This window comes from Cryptotermes secundus, unplaced genomic scaffold, assembly GCF_002891405.2.
Source record: "Cryptotermes secundus unplaced genomic scaffold, Csec_1.0 scaffold125, whole genome shotgun sequence".
Taxonomy (NCBI): Eukaryota; Metazoa; Arthropoda; class Insecta; order Blattodea; family Kalotermitidae; genus Cryptotermes; species Cryptotermes secundus.
In genome coordinates this window covers 903214-923971 of record NW_019720162.1, presented here as the reverse complement: position 1 = coordinate 923971, position 20758 = coordinate 903214, and the positions used below count along the sequence as shown (strand labels likewise).

The following is a 20758-nucleotide window of genomic DNA, read 5'->3' as shown; positions in this document are numbered from 1 at the left end:
AGTGTGAGGATTTTGAATTTTTTTATGAGCGGAGGAAAAAAAGTCGAGAATGGGCTTTGCTGCCTGTGGTCGGAATGCTGTCACTAAATTTAGAAGGGCGGTAGTAGAGTGAAACCTGTTTTAATATTCCGATGGATAGAGTAGGGCGAAATTCTTATGTTAACACAGAGGGTGGGTCTGCATGCGGAGCATATATACTGGTATTGTTATTGTCATTATTATTATTGTTATTATTATTACGGAAGTTAAGCACGGCTGGTTCCTACTGCGGATCTAACACAGAACACCCAAACACATTCTGAAATTTACTTTCTACTTTGCTGAAATGTTATTTAGGCACTATGGTGCAAGCCGGAATGTCGTGGATACGATTCCCGATGAGTTCATTGAATTTTTCAATTTACCAAATCCTTCCAGCCGCACTATGTCCCTGAGGTCGACTCAGCCTCTAACAGAAATGAGTATCAGGGATCTTCCTGGGTGGTAAAGGCCGTCCGGCTCGTAAGGCTGACAACCTCACCGACATCTGTGAGTCTACTGTCTAGAAAATATGGGAGCCTCGACGTCTCACAACAACCCTATGGGCATCCACGACCTATTACAGGGACAGCTTTACCTTTACCTTGGCGATGTTTGATGTATGCGTCACATAGAGCGATGTTCATGTGCTGTTGTAGATATTTTGGGTGAAATTCGAATCATATCTCCGTTTGTTTCTTTTTAATTACGTGAATGAACTTAAATGTTTAATTTAAGTATTAACCACTTTTAAAATTCTATCTCCTGCGTATTGACAGTGAAGGCAAAAATATTACGGGCCAGAACAATTTGTCTTAAACTGTGACGCTTGCTACATGTATCAGGGAGATATCTGTATCAGGGCGTGGAGGTACGTAGGGGTGTGAGACGTCGAGGCTCCCACAGTCTCTAGACAAACAACTCACAGATGGCGGTTTTGATAGCAGTTCAAAACACCTGATTTTCCTTACAGGTGTTCTTCAGTGTCTCTAGGTAAATATCGGGAGAATTATGTGAAGAGAAGCCAACGGCCTCTCCCATGTACACCCTTAGCAATTCAATGAAAACGGGAGGAGAATTCAAAGAGCAAAAATGCGATTTTTAAGGGGTGTATCTGCATGTACATTTACAGGTCGTGTACGCACTGCGACATCGCGTAGCTCATGACAAGTAGTGCTCTGGAAGAAAGGATCCAAACAAACAAAAGGAACAACGTGATTTCAGCCCGCAAACGAACTATACCGACCGAGCGACCGACCGTCACTTGTCGGCGTAGTTTAGTGTCAACTTTTGTGGATAGAGGATGTCGCCTGGTCAGCGCAGTGAATCCCGACCGCCGTTAATTTCGGCTTTCTAGACCGGAGCCGCTATTTGCTTGAAATAGCTCCTCAATTATCATCGCGAGGCTGAGTGGACCCCGTTTCAGACCCACTACTTCTCAGAAAAAATATGTTAGCACCGGGAATCTAACCTAGACCTCTGGATCTGTAGCTTGAAACGCTGACCACTAGACCACATAGGCGGACTTGGAAGGTAGGATCCAAGACTATAAAAACAAGAGGCAGAATCACATCTTAACAATCGACTGTCTATGACTGAGAATTACCAACAAGTGGGACGAAGGAATATTGAACGAGGGAGAAGATAGTGTGAGGACCGTCTCTGAGACGGGATAGGCTAAAAAAGCCTAACGTGAAGTTGATGACGATGATGATGATTGATTAATTATCCCATCATTCGAGGTTACACATTCTGACGGCGATGTTAAATATAACATATATCTGTCTGTCTGTCGGTCCGTCCGTCCATCCATCAATCCAATCTAATCTAATCTGTCTGTCTGTCTCTCTGTCTACCCATCTACCTACCTACCCACCTATCCGTCTATCTGTCTGTCTGCCTGTCTATCTATCAATCGCTGCGTAGCTCTTGTGGATTTGGCAGCTTTTGCAGTTTCTTAATCCTATACACAGTCGGTTCCGGTCTAGAAAACCAAAATCAACGGCCGTGGGGATTCGTTGCGCTCACCACGCACACTCTCTATCCACTAAAGTTGGCACTAACTTCGCCCACAAGCGGCGGTCGCTCGGTCGGTGTAGTTCACTTGCGAACTAAGGCTACGGAGTTCAGTTTTATACACAGTCGGTAGGACCCCTTGGACGGCTGATCACCCAGTCGCAAGGCAGCTATCTACACACAGAACAACACAAACACAAAATAAACACATACACACATCTATGCCTCGAGTGGCATTGGAATCCACGATCACAGTGTCTGAGTGGGCGAAGACGGTTCGTGCCTTAGACAGCGCGGCCACTGTGATCGGTAAATGTACTTATATACGTAAATAAAGCTATCGGGGGCGAGGGGCAGACTACAATGTCTGAAGGAAGCAGAGGCAAGATAATATCTCAGTAGCTGTCAGTAGCTCCACAGGAGGTGGGGAACACCTGTGGATAGCTGTGTCCCCTGACCGCGACCTTTCCTTCTGCTGACGTGGCAGTATCCAGTGCGGTAGTTCGTTAGTGACGAGCCGGCACTGCGGCCGTAGTGCGGCTGGAAGGATTGGGTCAATTGAAAAAATATAATGACCTCATCGAGACTTGAACCCGCGGCTTTCCGGATTGTAGCATAGTGCCTCAACCAACTACGTTACCGCGTGCCCCCGAATATAATTTTGTTTTTCATATTTATGAAATTTGGTACGAATATCATGTCACCTAAGGCCATCTCAGAGACATATTTGATACATTTTTGCCTTCAGTAACACCAACACCGCAGCCTCTAAAGTTTTTGAAATAACTACCTTAATATTACTTTGAATTCCTGAACCGATGGTCATGAAACGTGGTAAGAGGCACATTCAGAAGTTCAACGCACAAATATCTCTCTTCAGTACACCAAGATAAGAGCCGCTCAAATTTTTGGAGTGAGACCATAAGCTTCTCATTTTTCAAACATTTATTTCGTGGATAATTCCATTCATTTAATTGATATCTTATATGTATTTGAATAATTAAGATATTGAAATATTTACTTACTTACTTACTTATGAAGCTGAGCCCTTCTTGAGGAGCCGACAATTCTGCAGCTACTCAAGAATTTCCCAGCATTTTATGGAACCCGAGTGTTCATTACCATGTTCACAAGAGCCCTCCACTGGTCCCTATCCTGAGCCAGATCAATCCAATCCATACCATACAATCCTATCCTATCTCTCTAAGATCCATTATAATATTGTCCACCCACCTACGCCTTTGTCTTTCAAGTGGTCCCTTTCCTTCTGGCTTTCCCAGCCAGCATTCCTTGTTTCCCCCATTCGTGCTACATGCCCTGCCCACCTCATTTTCCTTGACTTGATCATTCTAATTATATTTGCAGAAGAGTGCAAGTTATGAAGCTCCTCATTATGCAGTTTTCTCCAACCTCCTGTCAGTTCATCTCTCTTCGTTCGAAATATTCTTCTCAACACCCTGTTCTCAAACACCCGCAGTCTATGTTCCTCCCTTAATGTCAGAGACCAAGTTTCACACCCATACAGAACCACAGGCAAAATTATAGTTTTGTGTGTTCTAATTTTTATGTTTTTGGACAGCAGACGAGAAGACAAAAGGTTCTGAACTGATTGGTAGCGAGCATTGCCCGAATTCAGCCTTCTCTTAATACCCGCCCGAATCAGGTTTCGATCTGTTATCGTCGTTCCCAAATGTAAGTCACATGTACCTTGCTTTTTAAAAACTTAAAATCTCTTCTACATCACTGGTGTATGCATACTACATATTTTAACCAACTCTGATGATCTTCAGGCGATTCTAAGATTGCTGATGAAAGTGATGTGCTTCTGTCCCTAAATTTAATTTTTGAGATATCTCCTCGTCTATGCATCCATGCATCTGTAATATCTAGTACTGGTATTCTGTGTATGACTTGTGTTTGAGTTTCTTGCGGTATACACGTGACGGCTAGTTCTCTTAACGTGTCCTGTGTAGTTGATATGAATCTTTGTAAAGCTGAGTTGGATCTGTTGTATATAAGGTTTATGTGTTGTTATGTGCTGTTAAATTCTTGTAATACTTCGAATGTTGGGTTATAAATGTTAATATATGTGTCATTCATGTGCAATCTGCTTTTACTGACTTTATTTAGATGTGTTCCTCTTCTCCCTGTTTTGTGATGTTCATTGTAACGGATATACTCCCATATATGTCCTATGATCAATATATTGCAAAGTGAATGGCCAGACCGTTGCTAGGTAACGAACCGGTAAACACCCCGCGACCGAATACACACAAATCAATAATAGAAGATGTATCTCAGTGGAGGAATATTGTTGCAGGTTGCTAGGCAACAGCGCACCAATAAAGACACTCGCTAAGAATCATGTGATTTGTTTTCTATGTGGTCTTCCTTATGTAACAATAGAACTGGGTTTTCTGTGAGTGGTCCGTGCGAGGCTATATAACGAGAATAACACCAGAAATTCAGTTGAACAATGTGGATTTGACTTTAGTTCAGTTTACACCCGTTTGGAAGCGGAGTCAAATGTCTCCACCGCAAACTTGCGAGTCGTAAGAGGCGACGAAAAGCGAAGTCTCAAATCTGAGACAGTATAATTTTGTCGCGAGTCCCAAGGGACTCGAATCCGAGGAAGACTGCGCTGGAAACAGCCACCAGCTTATACAAAAGACACATCCGTCCTGTCGTCAGAGAGGGCGCTCCACAGAAAGAATACCTTAACTGTCAAGCAGTAATAAATATCTGGTCATGAGCTTCAGATGGGGCTTGACACCAAGACTTATTGACAGACCGTCAGTCGCAATGTGACTTTGACTTTGATTTGAGTTGGGTTCTCGGTGGAAGATAACCACGGAAATTTCGTCATGTGATGATTTAAAGTGTGACTGGAAGATTTTATGCGTAATATTTGTAGTGAGATGAAGTGATATTTTCTGTGTTGAGATCCGTTGCTAGGAGACAACTAGTGGAAACTGAGAATCCTAGTGCGTGTGCAGCCTTGAAATGCACGCGTAAAATATGTAAATTAGCGGTAGCGCCGTCTCTGAGTATGATTAAGAGAGGTTGTAACAAGGAGCTAATAAATCCAAATTTACCAACTAGAACCCATCATTTTCGCCACGTGTACCACCTTTCACGTGACTATATGATTTTAATATCCCGAATTACTCTATTTTTTCTACTTGTTTGTACACAATCGTTATATCTGGTATAAAATAGTTCGGCCTCTTATGAACAGTAAATATAATTTTACGTGTGATACCTCTAGGAGATCATGTTTTCGGAACTGCACATCATTTAATTATATGTTTATATAACAGTGTTATACGTGTTACTATGTATTAGTTTGATCTGATTAAACAGAATGTCACGTGGCCATGTAGGGGACGGCGGTAATATTCTGGATAAGGAATAGCGCAAAATAATTCTTTCGAGAGTTTGGGATTTGGGATTGAAATATTGGCATTTACGACAAATTTACAGATTTAAATTTTAAGGAGCCGGGATAGCGTAGTCGGTATAGCGACTGGCTACGGGCTGGAAGACCAATAATATATAATATCTAATATCTATATAATATCTTTCTACTTCCCTTTCACTGAATTTCAGTTTTGATCGTCCGGAGCACGAGAGAGAGAGAGAGAGAGAGAAAGAGATACACTATATTTTACAGGCTTTAGAGGATCCCAATCAGTGCCCTCTCATAATACTTGTGGAGATATATTGCTAAGCGGGTAAAGCGTAGGGAAGTGATAAAGTTACACATAACAATTTAATGGTGTGTCTACAGTGTTCGACGAAATTTTTACATTAATACTGATTGCGCTACATAGGGCCATTCCTTTAAATACTATTTCAGAATTCAATTCCATCTTCAATGGACAACTGCGCCTCCGATACAAGGACTAGACGGTTAATAGTGTAAACAAAATTAATCTATCATTGTTGTGAGAAACATATTAACACATAACGTAGGTTATGTGAGCATGCAGAGTATTAATGTCAAAACGGGTGGTACATATATTTACCACTGTGCTATAATTTATTAAAGTAATATTGACCAACGATTCCGTATCTGGGGAGAGACGAGTCACGTGGTAGTCTGAACTAGCGCTGATTTTTCTAGTAATTTGTTCAGAACTCATTGTTCCTTGATAAAAAAAATAAAGATAAAAACAAGACTGGGTCGCCCTGTGGCAACTTGAAGCCAACTCCGTTTCTCATTGAATATGCAGCTGAACCTGTTCTACTGCATTCGGTCTCTGGCCCGCTCTGCGCCCACAATCCTTACTGGACAACAAAGCAAAGCGGTAGTGTTTCTGACTGGTGTTCAAGATGTCTCTCATTGATATCCCATTGTGGTTTTGTTATCTTGATGCAGGTTTCGTGGTAGGCTTCCTCCTTCCACTATATATAATGGCAGTACGCTATCTTATAAGAAATATAGTCAGAAATTTATACAGAATGTTCCAGGAGGAAATGTCAATAATCTTGGAGGTCACAGTATCGGTCATTCGTAAAGAAGTGTATACGTACATATGTCATGTTCCGAACGGTTTCCGAGATGGAGCTATTTCACTGTAGAACAGTTCGGGTTTGGAGCCCAATGTTGTCCTTCCTTCCAGCATGTGAATCGGTGTGTAGCGTCAGTTTGCCGTTGTGACTGTTGATAGCGATATTGTTGAGAAAAATTCTGCACACCTTCGCAAATGCCTCACACGAGTTGCACAGTGCATTGACGTTAACAGTGGAATTTTCGAATATGTATTTCACTAGATAAACTGTACCAACTTTGTCACTTGAACAATAAATACCGGTATTAGAAACAGTACGTAATGTCTCTTACTTATCAACAGTTCTGGAACTGTACAGTGAAATAGCTCCATCTCGGAAACTCTTCGGAATAGGACACATGTACCTATAAATTTATTGCTTAGAATAACCGATACCATGACCTCCAAGAATAGTGACCTTTCTTCCTGGGACACTGTAATATAAAACCAAGAAAGATACTACACTCAGACATGTAGCACGAATGGGACAGGAAATAAATGCATGATATTTCTAGAAGGGAAACCTGGAGGGATGAAACCACTTGAAGGGTCTTGGCACAGACGTGATTATAATATTAAATTGGATCTCATGAAATAGGTTCAGAGGACGGTTTGAATCTGGTTAGGTACCAGTGGAGGGCTCTTGTGAACATGGCAATAAACTTTCTATTCTGTTCTTTCAATATCCCANTGCAGTATCACAATTAGTACACTCCAAATGCCAGAATACAACTGACTAGTTGCTGGCTATCTCGGCGGTAGCTCCAGGACTCACTGACTGACTCAGTACAACTGACTGTGAATAGCCTTCGCTGCTCCCTGTGTAGCCTCGATCGGACAATACGGCCACGTAATAGGCACCCTTGTTGCTAGCCACGCTGTCCGGAGTTGTTGACGGCTGCCTAGTAACCGCGATATCCCTTGGTGACGTCACCGCGTTGACTTACGTTGCCTAGCGACCAGGAATCTAGGACTCGGCTAACATCGGCTCGCTTCGGCTTCGCTCGGCGCATCACGGCTGGCGGAGGGTGGGGGGGGCGTCATTCAGAGCTCAACATGTCACAATATTAAATTGGATCTCATGAAATAGGTTCAGAGGACGGTTTGAATCTGGTTAGGTACCAGTGGAGGGCTCTTGTGAACATGGCAATAAACTTTCTATTCTGTTCTTTCAATATCCCATCTATCCCTCTCTGTTTTTATGTGATTAAAATAACAATACTCTATAATTTACTTGCTCATTTGCGTTTTATTATATACATGATATACATATATATTATATGCCATACTAAAGCATATACTTCATGATTGATTTAAGGGATTTTCAAGGGTAGCTCTGATTATACGCGGTTTTTAGGGTTTACGCGCCATCTTCATAACTTAACTCTTCCACGTAAGATGCGACTGCTCTGTAACACGCCTCATGCTAAGTTCAGAAGCTCAGTTGGCCACTTCATCTCGTAAAGTAAACAAATCTTACTAAGAGGACATGGGTTGACAATCTTAACATAAAATTAAAAAGCACCTCCGACTTGTGCCTCAGAATGCACAAGTTAAATCAATGACGTCAACACATTCAATTGCCTGACATGCTTTCGTATGAAGAAGAAACAGACGTGAACTCTGTGTTGTGACGAGTGTGTCCATTGCTAGACAACGGTTCGGTAAGCATGTTCCCGCGGAATTAACACATATTGCTATAAAGGTAGATTCCTACATACCAATTCAGTATAAGGCTCGTTTCCGTGACAACAGACAGGCAACAGACGTTTTCCATGGTTCCCGCTAGGTTATATAAGGAGCCGTGCAGAGAAGAGTAATTCATTCTTAGAGTGATTCCAATGATTATTTCGTAATAGAATTCAGAAGTTGAGTGTTCAGCCATGGAGTGTTAACCAGCCGAAAGCGGAAGCCGAAGAAATGACCGATTCGTAAATCAGAACCAAGTCAGTCACAGCAGAAGAGAGGACACTCGTAGTCCAGTAAGGAATGGAGCGAGTCTTAGGCAGCCAATGATTGTGAGCTGTTGTAATTGGTTGTAATTGTAAAAAAAAGTGCCAATAAATCCAATCATTCAATCCAAAATTCCTTATTATCAGTCACGCGAACCCCTTGTAAGTGAGAGTATTATTTAAGGAAGTTGGCAACACTGTGCTGAAGTCTGCAGTGCACTCACAAGCGGATATTTTGAAGAGACCTGAACATATTTCGATACTAACTTACACTTATTTTAGGTTTTACCTCCCTTCGCCCTCTAGAACGCTGGGGTCATGTGTTCGAATCCAACTCGAGACCTGATGTATGTGTGTGTTTATTCTGTGTGCAGGTAGAGGCCTTGCGACAGGCTGATCCACCGTCCTAGGAGCCCTACCAACTGCGTATATGATAACGAAACCGAAAAAAAGGCCAGGGCCCAACAAACGACTGTAGAATCATTGATAATTGAGTGAATGAATTTTACAATATTATATTTAAGCATCCTGTTACACTCACACAATATATATAAGACAAACTCCTCTTAAGTGCAACAATTTAATTGTAGTTCTTTCTTCTTCCCTTCCTCCACACTACATGTTTCGGCCCTAAATGGCCATCATCAGGTGTGTATTCTTACGTAGCTGCTACACTGCCCGTAGTTTAAAATTTAAAATCACCAGTCTTTCCAATTGTATGTATGTATAAAATCTTTGTTAACCTACACGCGTCAATTTGATTTCTAAAATTGGCACTTTTTTAAAACTTCAATTCAAATTAAAATGTCTATACATTTTCTGTTCTTTTTCTTTTTCCAAATTTTTAAAAATTAAAATTTTCTCAGTGTACACGCCCTATGTCTATAGTGCTGCAGCGGCCACTTCTTGTTTTATCGCTGTTCATGTGTTGTTCTGTGTAGGCTCTCTGTGTGTGTCGCTGTTTTAAAAAAGTGTCAATTTTAGAAATCAAATTGACGCGTGTAGGTTAACAAAGATTTTATACATACATACAATTGGAAAGACTGGTGATTTTAAATTTTAAACTACGGGCAGTGTAGCAGCTACGTAAGAATACACACCTGATGATGGCCATTTAGGGCCGAAACATGTAGTGTGGAGGAAGGGAAGAAGAAAGAAATACAATTAAATTGTTGCACTTAAGACGGAGTTTGTCTCATATATAGTTTGAATTTTACTTTTAATTTTGAAAGTTACTGTGACAGCTCTAATTACATGTTCTGGCTTCTTTAGCGTCTCCATCTTCCTTTCGAACTGCCAAAAACTATTTCAGCTATCCAAATTCGTACCATGTTTGTAGCACTTCCCCTTACTGAAAATCATTTGAGTCATTTTCCCATGAAGGTTGGCAGACCCCTCCTGTTTCACTGTGTGTAAACCATCTTCTGCTCTGCGAAAGTATGAAAGGAATTTTTTAATTCAGAGGAATATTAAATAGAGTTGTATTTTGATGTTTTTCATTTCAAAATGAGGCATCTTTGCCGTAGCTGCTGTCCTTGTAGCTTCTATAAATTCTTGATACAGGCTATTACTGATACCACTGAAATATAGACATGAGTTAATATTGGTATACTACTTCATTGTCACGAACACCAGGTAATAAATGTCCTCTTATAAGAAAAAATCTGGCCTTATGCTTTGGGTACTAATGCACGTTTCTAAGACAGAGGTGGTCTCTTTTTAAACTTAATATTTTAGAAAATAAAGTATTGAATCTGAGACACTTGAGGCTATATTTTCTCTTGTGTTTTATGTGACGTTTGACAGCTGGCGCGTGCCGGTGTTCAGATGTCACGTGTTTTGGTTGTTATTGAACCTCGGGCTACTGCGAGATTTTCCAAATGAGACCCTCGAAACCTCATACTTGGCTTCTGTTCTTTTATAACAGGTGGTCAAGAGGAAGTGAATACTAATGGCGTAAGAATTGCGCTTGATACGAATTAACTCAACGCTGAATTCGGCTTGACTCATGCAGGCCTACGAATTGTTCTATGGAGGATGCTACATTATGTCAGAAATTAGCAAATGAGGTTTTACAAACATGAATGTAACCTTTCGACTGTAGGGGCACAGGATTCTTCCTGGAATTTTGCTTTGGGCCGAAGTCACAACTCTTTTAGGCTCAAGGTCGCTGGACCTACTGCCTGCTTTGAAAAAGATAAAGATATCCCTGTACTTAATTAATTAAGGACTGTGCCGTGAAGGCGTATGGGAGAGTGGATGTATAGATTTATACATTCTGGGCCTTGGCACTAGTTGGAGATGATTGGTTAGCGCTACGCCCGGCCGTTTTGTCCCCGGAGGAAAGCCCGGCGCTTTTGTGTGCACCAAAACCGGTCTGAGCGAAGTGGAGAGCATAAAGACCTCCGATCCCTCAGCCGTCCATCCTATGGCCAGTCGCTATACCGGCACTGCTTTAGACTTTAATAGGAAAGAGTTCTTATCCGACAGAGCAGAAGTGTTGCAACATTGGACAAGAAACGTCTAAAGGACGTTAAAAGCGGAGAACAACTGTAAGTGTGAGTGTAAAAGTGATTGTCCAATAAAGGTATTCATTCAAATCTGAGAACCCACACAATTTCTCGTCGCGACGCCAAGCAAACATGCGACAATATTAATATTATTTTTGCTGCTGGATCTTTACAACATGCACATATGGCAGTATTTCCTCCCTTTCGGATGTACACACTGTGTCCATGTTCAGGGTCGAAACGAGTAAATTGAATGAATATATAATATTGGAACACGTTTGCTGAAAACCGGAATTGTGAAACCAGCAGAGAAATCATTAGTAGGGAACGGCTCTGCAGACACGTCTGTTTCTAGGCAATGGCTTAATAGCCGTCACGTGATCGTCGCAACATAATTCAATAATGGAAGGAACGTTTTCTGTGCTGTCCGTGCCTAGGTTATATAACGAGTGGCAGCTGCCATTACGAGAGATTCTTGAGACGACAGTTCGAAGAGTAGGAGGTTGGTGAGAGATTGCCGCCAGCCTGCGAGGACTTGAGGCCGGAAGTAGAGGAACGTTCACTGTTGGAAGACGTTACAAGCAGAGTAGTGAAGACCGTGACTGAGAACACTAGTCGTGGGATAGTGATTTATATAGTGTAGTAACGCTAGTAAAGTTTTCTGAGAAGTAGTGGGTCCACCGAGCTTCGTGATTATAATTGATGAGCTATTTCAATGAAATAGCGGCTCCTATCTAGAAAACCGAAATTAACGGTCGTGGGGGTTCGTTGCACTGACCACGCAACACCCTCTATCCGCAAAATTTGGCACTAAACTTCGTTGACAAGCGGCGGTCGCTCGGTCGATGCAGTTCGCTTGCGGACTGAAATCACGGAGTAACGAGTAGTATGTGTCTAGTAAGTGTCTAGTAAATCCGATCACCTATCCATACCCCGTCTATAGCCACTCGATTACATGAAAATATTTACTTGTTTGTTGTTCCCATCGGTCATTACCCGTCACCAGTGCATATAATTTCCCCCTTTCCCCTTGGGTCTGTTGGATTACTACCTTATATGCATATGTCTATTGCTAGACAACGGCTCGCTAAATACATTTCCAAAGCATATCCTGATAACAATCGAATGATATCCATTGCTAGTTAACGGGTCAATAAACACATATTCTTGACAAGAGAAGACCTCGTTTTCCGTAGGATTCGTGTCGATTTTGACCTATCAAACAGCAATTCTACCCGTGCGGAGGTGGGGTCGGATACCTCCACCGTGACCCTGCGAGTAGTAGGAGGCGACGAAAAAGAATGTCTCAATTCTGAGACAGAAAAATATGCTCGCGCGTACCAAAGGACTCGGACGCTAGAAAGACTGCGCTGTCAAGGGCCAGCAGCATATACAAAGAGAGATCCGTCCTCTCGTCAGAGAGGGCGCCCCACCAAAACAAGACCGTAACTGTCAAAAAGTAATAAATATCTGGCCATGAGCCCCAGATGGGGTTCGACACCAAGACTTACTGACTGACTGTCAGTCGCAATGTGACTTTGACTTCGATTTTTTGGAAAATGGGCACTGAGGGAGTACAACGGAGTAGTGGAGAAGTTCGTGATTGTTTCAGTGGAGTGTCCAGTCGAAAGAAGATGACAGTGTGCCAGTGATTTCTGAGCTGTTGTAACCAGGTCCAATAAATTCGATCATCAAATTGAAAACCCGTCTCATTAGTCACGCAAACCCCTGATACGTGACTATATATATATATATATATATAGTGCTCTCGGTCATGACGCTGGAAGCGTTATATGCGATCGAATCATCAGTAATACAGCCACAATGTACAAGATGCAGACACCAAGAGTAAAACCAGTATCAACACGGAACTAATGCGAAGGTCTGAAATCAGTTACAAGAATACATTGTCTCTGGTTACGTACCCAAAGGACCTAACATCGCTCCAAATTTTATTGCGTGTATGTGGGGGTGCGTGCATGTGGAGTTGCGTGTTATTTTTATCGGTGTAGAAGCAAGAGAAACGCAGACCTATATGCCAAAGAACCGCCCGAATCCTTCATTACGGTCACCGTGTGTCCAGAATTGTTCAGTTTTTCACAGGCCAGAAAGAAAGACAAAAGAGAGGCAGAACGTGAGGGAAAAGAATACATGTTTTCATTAAAAAAAACTGGTTGCTTTAAAAAAAAAAAGGAAGGATGATGAGCGTCAGGGCTTCCCGTCTGCGTTGTGCTCATCCGAAATTATGATTACTTTGCATTCCAACCGTTCCTTGCGGGCAATCTGCCTCCACACAGTCCGCAGCTCGGCCGGTACGCATGCGCTGATCATTATAGCTGACAGCCTGCTCACAGGAGGAGCTCATGCTTCGTGTTACAGAGACTAAGTGCTCAAACTCTCTCGCAGTAAAACGCGGTTACTTTTTGTTTCAATTCGTTTGATTGCGATTTCATGCAGGATGGTTAGTCGAAAAGTTTAATATATCTGAGTTAATTGGAAAGTGATTACGGCAAACCCTGCTAATGCGGTTGTAGTTAATCCGGATCGAAATATAAGAAATGTAAAAAAAATCTCTTTACAGTTGGGTACATACTTTAAAAATGTAACGGCAGCAACCACCGCCATGTCCCTCAACCAGACCCCCTTCTTTCCTTTTCCCCCTCTCCACATGCCCTACGCTTGCGCCCTTCATCCTTTCACCAGGGACTGAGAGGCTCGTCTGAACACTGGAGGGCCATTCTGCTGCACGCCGTGGAAGAGTCTGGTCTCGACCCCAAATTACTTCTTGGAATTTTGGTTTTCTAAATTAACGGCGGAGTTGGTGGACGCTTGTACGTTGTGCCGTCCTCATCTGGGGCAGTTTGTATTTTTTTAATCAATTATATTATTATATTCATTTGGTGTCTGTATTGTTAATATAGTTTCCTATCCCAAACCACTTTTCGGTCCTTGGGCTTTGGTACGTTAAAAAAAACACACGGAAATTAGGAGCAAGGGCATTTTGGCACTGTGTTGAGGGCAGCTGGAGAGACTGAGACCACGTGAGAAAATATCCAAAATTGGCTTGAGCTGGATGAAGGAGACCCTGGATTTCATCTTTTGACAGAGGAAGAAATTTCTGCAGAGATATATTTTATTTATTTTAATCAGCACTACCTAACTAAAATTAACTTCAGGGAGCTGAGCCTATTTTGAGAAGCCGCCAGTTGTGCAGCTACTCAACAACTTCCCAACATTTTATTTAACCCAATAGTTCATTACCGTGTTCACAAGAGCCATCCACTGGTCCCTATCCTGAGCCAGATCGATCCAGTCCATACCACCCCAACCTATCTCTCTAAGATACATTTTAATATTGTCCACCCACTTACGCCTTGGTCTTCCCAGTGGTTTCTTTCCTTCTGGCTTTCCCATCAATATCCTATATGCATTCCTCCTCTTCCCCCTCCGTGTTACTTTCCCTGTTTATTTCATCCTCCTCGACTTGATCATTCTAAATATACTTAGCCAAAAGTACGAGTTATGAAGCTCCTCATCATGCTTTTTTCTCAAATTTCCCGTCACTTATATGATCACAACTACATATTACATTTATTGGTTTTATATTTTTTTGTCTTTTATGACTATCGTTTGCTTCATTTATTCTAATTATCTGTTAACTCGGATGACCTCCCAGTGTAACAGCTACGTAAACGAAATACACCTGATGATGGACAGTTACGGCCGAAACATGCAGTGTGTAAGAAGGAAGATATAGAACTACAATAAATTGTTGCACTTAGGGTGACTATTTTTCTCATTCAGAGATGTATGTTCTTCATTTTATTTTATTATTATTGCTAGTGGGGTGGGACTAAGTCCCTTGTACTGCGGCCACTTCTGGCCTATTGTACCAGCCCCAGATGATAGGTGAGGGTGATTGTGGAGCAATTGGTGGAATGAAGATTGGCAGGGGAAACCGAAGTACTCGGAGAAAACCCGCCTCACCGCTACTTTGTCCACCACAAATCCCACTTGACCAGACGTGGGATCGAACCCGGGCCGCGGCGGTGGGAAGCCAGCGACTAACCGCTTGAGCTATGGCGCGGCCAAACGAGAGATAAATCAGAAGGACATATCAAGCAGACGAAGTGATGTGTCGGTTTCATGCAAAGAAATTATTCGGGGCCTAAGCAGTGCCCACTAGCCCGAATGTTCGAGGAACGAAGAAGCTGAGATAGCTCAGTCGGTATAGCGAGAGGATACTGGGCTGGATCACTGTAGTTCGACTCCCTGTAAAGATAAGAGATTTCTCTGCCCTCCACAGAGTACGGACCTGTTCTGGGGCCCACCCAGTCTCTTACAGAAAGACTATCGAGAACCGTTTCGCCGAAGGGTAAAACTGCCGGGGCGTGAAGCTGACCACAAACATCCAGGTAATGCTGAGATAAAGGAATGATGGAGCTATATCTCCAGTCTCCCATTCATCTTCATGGTGAGGTGTTTAATTAGATAAGGTAAAGGAAGGTAAAGCTATCCTTGAAAGAGGCCATGTAAGCTCATAGAGTTGTGAGACGTCGAGGCTTCCACATTTTCTACAAAATGGGCTCACAGATCTCAGTGAGATTGTGAGCCTTACGCACCAGCCGCACATCCTCCCCCCCCTTCCCTCCCAGGAAGATTCCCGGTACTCATTTCTGTTAGTGGCTGAGTCGACCCCAGGGTCATAGTGCGGCTGGAAGGATTAAGTCAACTAAAAAAATCCAGCGACCTCATAAGAAATCAATCCCACGACTTTTGGGCTTGTATCATAATGCCTCAATCAACTACTCTACGGCGTGTCCCTTAAGTAACTAAGAGGGACAAACATTTTTATTCACATGCTCTTGCCAAAGCGATCTGCCAAGACTGTTATGGAGGCTTTTAAGGTGATTTAAATCCTCACTGCCAAGTCCTTTTTCAATTTTAATCACGTGAGTGCACTTCAGTTTCTTAATTTGTTATTCCTTCTTAAAAATTTTGCGCTAGCATAGTTGGTTGATGTACTATGTTACAAGCCAGAAGGTGGCGGGTTCAGTTCCCGAAGAAGTCAATGGAGTTTCTAATTGGCCTAATCCTTCCCGTCGCATTATGTCCCTGGAGTCGACTCAGCCTCTAACAGAAATGAGTATCAGGAATCTTCAGGGCGTCCGGCGCATAATACTGACCTCACCGCCAATTGTGAGCCGATTGTCTAGAAAATGTGAAAGCCTCGACGTCTCACAACCCTATGGGCCTCCAGGGTCTATTACAGGGATATATTTACTTTTAGAACAACTCAGGGAAAATATCCATCCTTTTTGCGGTATCGAAAACTTGATTCCAGCTAAAGAACGTCCGAAAATATTTCCAACAATAAACCGATTAGCCACCAGATTCAGCTGTATTATGGGTCTACTTTCAGAGAATTAATAATTTTGCGTTGAGTTATGGAGTCAAATATGGGATTGCTGCAGGCTTAGTTGCTGTGACGTCAGGGGTCTGATGTGTCTTCATATTACTCGTACAGCAAGAGTTCAGTCACTATGGCATGGACGGCACGCGTTCTATTACCGGCAGTTACAGCAATATTTCTTAGCCTATGCCATCATATCGAGATGGCGCTTTATCCGAATGACAACTCAATCTCTTTGTGCAGGGTAAAGCTGTCGAAGCATGAAACAGACTAATAACGTTCAGCTAGTTGCGAGGTTAAGAATCATTGGAGCTGTACCTTAATTCCCCTGCTCCACTGTGCTTACCCAGGGCTTCAACCAAGTTTATTTTTTTAATTCGCTTAGTGGGGGGTGGAGTCCAGCTAGGTCCACTCGGCACGGAGGCCGCTGATTGGCATATTGTAGCCTGCTCCGGGTGATTATGATGATGGAGAATTTGATGGAATGAAGATTGGCAGGGGAAACAGAAGTACTCGGAGAAAACCCACCCCAGCGCCACTTTGTCCACCATAAGACTCGGGATCGAACCCGGGCCACCGCGGTGGGAAGCCAGCGACTAACCGCTTGAGCTATGGCGCGGCCCTTCAATCAAGAAAATAAATAAGATCTAAAAGTCTTTGACGATTGTACATTTGTACAAATATCTCTGTGTGTTATACACCATCGTCAGAATCCTATAGTAACTACTTACAAATATTATGTTTCTGGATATTGTCCATCGTCTTGTTTTTACTTTAAAACACCGTTCTGTTTCTTTCCCAAAACACAGCGTTTCGGAGACTTGATTCTGCTCCCGTCTTCAGGTAAACCTACTCACTCGGGCCAAATCTGTAGAGCTGGTCGCTATCTCCGGACACCTGTACAAGCCTCAAGATGGGGTACATAAGCTAAACACAGCACAACCCGCCTGCGAGAGCTAAGAAAATATTTACAGGATGGTTTTTAGGTAAAGACAAGACGATGGATAATGTCCAAAATCATAATAATTGTTCCCAGAAAAATAGATTACCACGGGACGAACTGTAAGTTGGAACTACTCCATGCATTACAAAAGGCCCATAATTTTTAAAATTTCCAAATATAGAAGGTTAATACTTAGTTGCTTACTCATGGAGAAGAACCCTTCTAGAGGAGCTACCAATTCTGCAGCTACTCAAGAATTTCCTAGCATTTTACGGAACCCGGAGGTTCATTACCGTGTTCACAAGAGCCCTCCACTGGTCCCTATTCTGAGCCAGATCAATCCAATCCATACCATCCCGACTTATCTCTCTAAGATCCATTTTGAATATTGTTCACCCACCTCCGCCTTGGTCTTCCCAGTGGTGTCTTTCCTTCTGGCTTTCCCACCAATATCTTATACGCATTCCTCGTCTCTCTCATTCGTGCTACATGACCTGCCCACCTCATCTTCCTTGACTTGATCATTCTAATTATACTTGGAGAAGAGTACAAGTTATGAAGCTCCTCATTGTGGAGTTTTCTCCATCCTCCTGTCACTTAATCTCTCTTAGGTCCAAATATTCTCCTCAACACCTTCAGAGACCAAGTTTCACATCTATACAGAACCAAAGTCAAAATGATAGTTTTGTACGTTCTATTTTTTATGTTTTTGGACAGCAGACGAGAAGACAAAAGCATTACTCAAGTTCAGTCTCCTCTTAATTTCCTCCTGAATCAGGTTTAGATCTGTTATCGTCATTCCCAAATATCTGAACTGTGCCACATTTTCAAAACATCTGTTTCCTATCTTAATGTCATGATTTTGTCCTGCTTTCTGGTTACGAGACAGCAACATATACTTAGTAGAAAATAATTATGTTACGAAAATGAACACAAAGCCTCGGACCTGGACGGATTCCTTAGATAAACGACCTAAGCTAAAGAATAGAAGTTTCATGTCACCCAATATTAATATTTTGACATGCATTGGAAGTGACCCATGTTATGGGGTATAACTTGTCGTTGTCCGTTAAAAGCCAACCGGTATTTCGAAGGAACATGTCTCCTTCATTGTCTCCATATTCAGGGTTGAAAAACAAACCAAGCAAGAAACAGCCATGACGCAAGTAGCAAACACAACACGCTGGTTTCTTATTTGCTTTATTCTTTGACCCTGAAGATGGAAATGATATGTTCCTCCGAAACATCTTTTGCCTTTCAGCGGTCTACACTGCGTTATTTCCCAGAAAATAGAAATCTTCATAACGATCACTCTCAAAACTTCAAGCCCTGCTGTCACTACAATTTCAGGAAAATGGAAAGGGGATTTATGGGCATCCTGTGTAGTGTACGGGGGGATATCCCCCAGTAACCTCTCTAGGGGCGCCTGAGTGGGCCCCAAATACTTTCTGTAGTCGTTGACTTTATTTATGACTTACATCGTAAGTGTCGGCAGGCGTCTTTATCGAGTGCTAAGATAACTGGTGAACACTAACCTGGAAAATTTGTGCAAGTGTCTGTGCTATGTTTTGGGAATTTACCTGTAGAGACTGAGGAAAACAATGAGTATTCTCAGGACGATCCATCATTTCGGGTGATATTTGAATCTGTCACCTCACTCATACTTGGGCGAGACAACCGCTTCCTTTCAGGTCCTTTCCAATTCATCAGTCCCCTAACAATTCTATATTATACAGGGTGTTTCACGACTTTAGGGCATAACTGCAGGAGGTGATTTCCTAGGACTTTGTGATCAAAAAAGTTCATATAAACATGTGTCCGATTTTGGACGGTTACGGAGTTATAACCGTTTTTTCATTCCCGTACACGCCCTCGTGTGAACTGAGTCTATCATCTGGCGGGTCACTATTTTTAGCCAGCTAGAGACAGAGCATTCTTGTTATGTCGACACTTGAGAGCTACCTAAGGCGGGGTGGGTTGGTATGTCCGGCGCGGTTCACAACCGACCGGCAGCCTGTGTTGCGGCCGGCGGTGACATTTTCGAAAATCAGCTTTAAGCACCAATCAATTCAAATTAAAAGTAATTTCACGAAGTTAACTTTACATTCATACTTTAAATGTATCATGTATTATGCTGGTTTATTATTTTGTTCCGTTTACTGTCAGTAATCGTTACCTTCAATTCTGAGTTTAAAACGGTCATAACTCCGTAACCGTCCAAAATCGGACACATGTTTATATGAACTTTTTTTATCACAAAGACCTAGAAAATCGCCTCCTGCAGTTATTCCCTAAAGTCGTGAAACACTCTGTATATAATCTTTGCAAACAGCATCGCTAAATAGCCCTCACTTCTAAAAACACCCGCACCGGGTTTCGGATTCCTGGCGCTGCAGTCGAGTTACTCCTTGTCCGCGGCACTTTCCGTCTTGAGACGTCCGACTGCTTCCACCAGGAGACGTAGCGTGCTGGTATGGCTGTTATTCGCCGGGCTTATTAAATGTACTGGAGCTATTTGGCCCGTGGCTCGCGTGTAGCATCTGTAATTGCACTCTGGCGGCGGTAGTGGCAATGGATACATTGAGGAAGGCATTTTTGTTGTAACAAGTCTATATACATATCGTACATACACACACGCACAGCAACCCACACCGCCCGTCTGTACCTGTCAGAAGGTTGAAGGGGAGTAACCTGCTAGGACAAAAGGGGCTCAAGGCATATCGTGTGTCGAAATCTGTTGTTACCAACTATCAAAGCTGCGCCATAGCTCAAGCGGTTAGTCGCTGGCTCTTCACCGCGGCGGCCCGGGTTCGATCCAGGGTCTGGTGAAGTGGGATTTGTGGTGGACAAAGTGGAGCTGGGACGGGTTTTCTCTGAGTACTTCGGTTTCCCCTGCCAATCTTCACTCCACCAATTGCTCCACAATCACCCTCACCTATCATCTGAGGCTGGTACAATAGGCCAGAAGTGGCCGCAGTACAAGGGACTTAGTCCCATCCCACTAGCAATTAAAAAAAATAAATTACCGGCTATCAAACCGAATTCATGCCTAGTAAAATTTCTTAAGCCTTATCCCTAATGATATAGACCGGTTCGAATTTCGGACGAGGCACGTTATATTCATGTTTCACGATTGTTCCCAGTACCTCCAGACAAACGCCTGAATTGAACCTCAAATTAATTGACGAGTGTTTCCGTTCACGTCCATTCTATTCAACTGTACTAATTATGATACATTTCGACGTCCTGTAATGTGAGCTTCCCACAATGTCATTAATTAAACTGTAAATTAAATCAGTCGAATGAAAGTGAGGTACAAAAAGGTAAAGCTGTCACTCTATTTAATTAATTAA

General features: G+C 42.6%; 1 long non-coding RNA gene across 1 annotated transcript in view; it reads left to right on the top strand.

Moving 5' to 3' along the window:
* The window catches only part of LOC111867045, a 264491-nt gene that overhangs the window by 160802 nt on the left and 82931 nt on the right, over positions 1–20758 (top strand). The gene's annotated exons all lie outside the window — the stretch shown is intronic.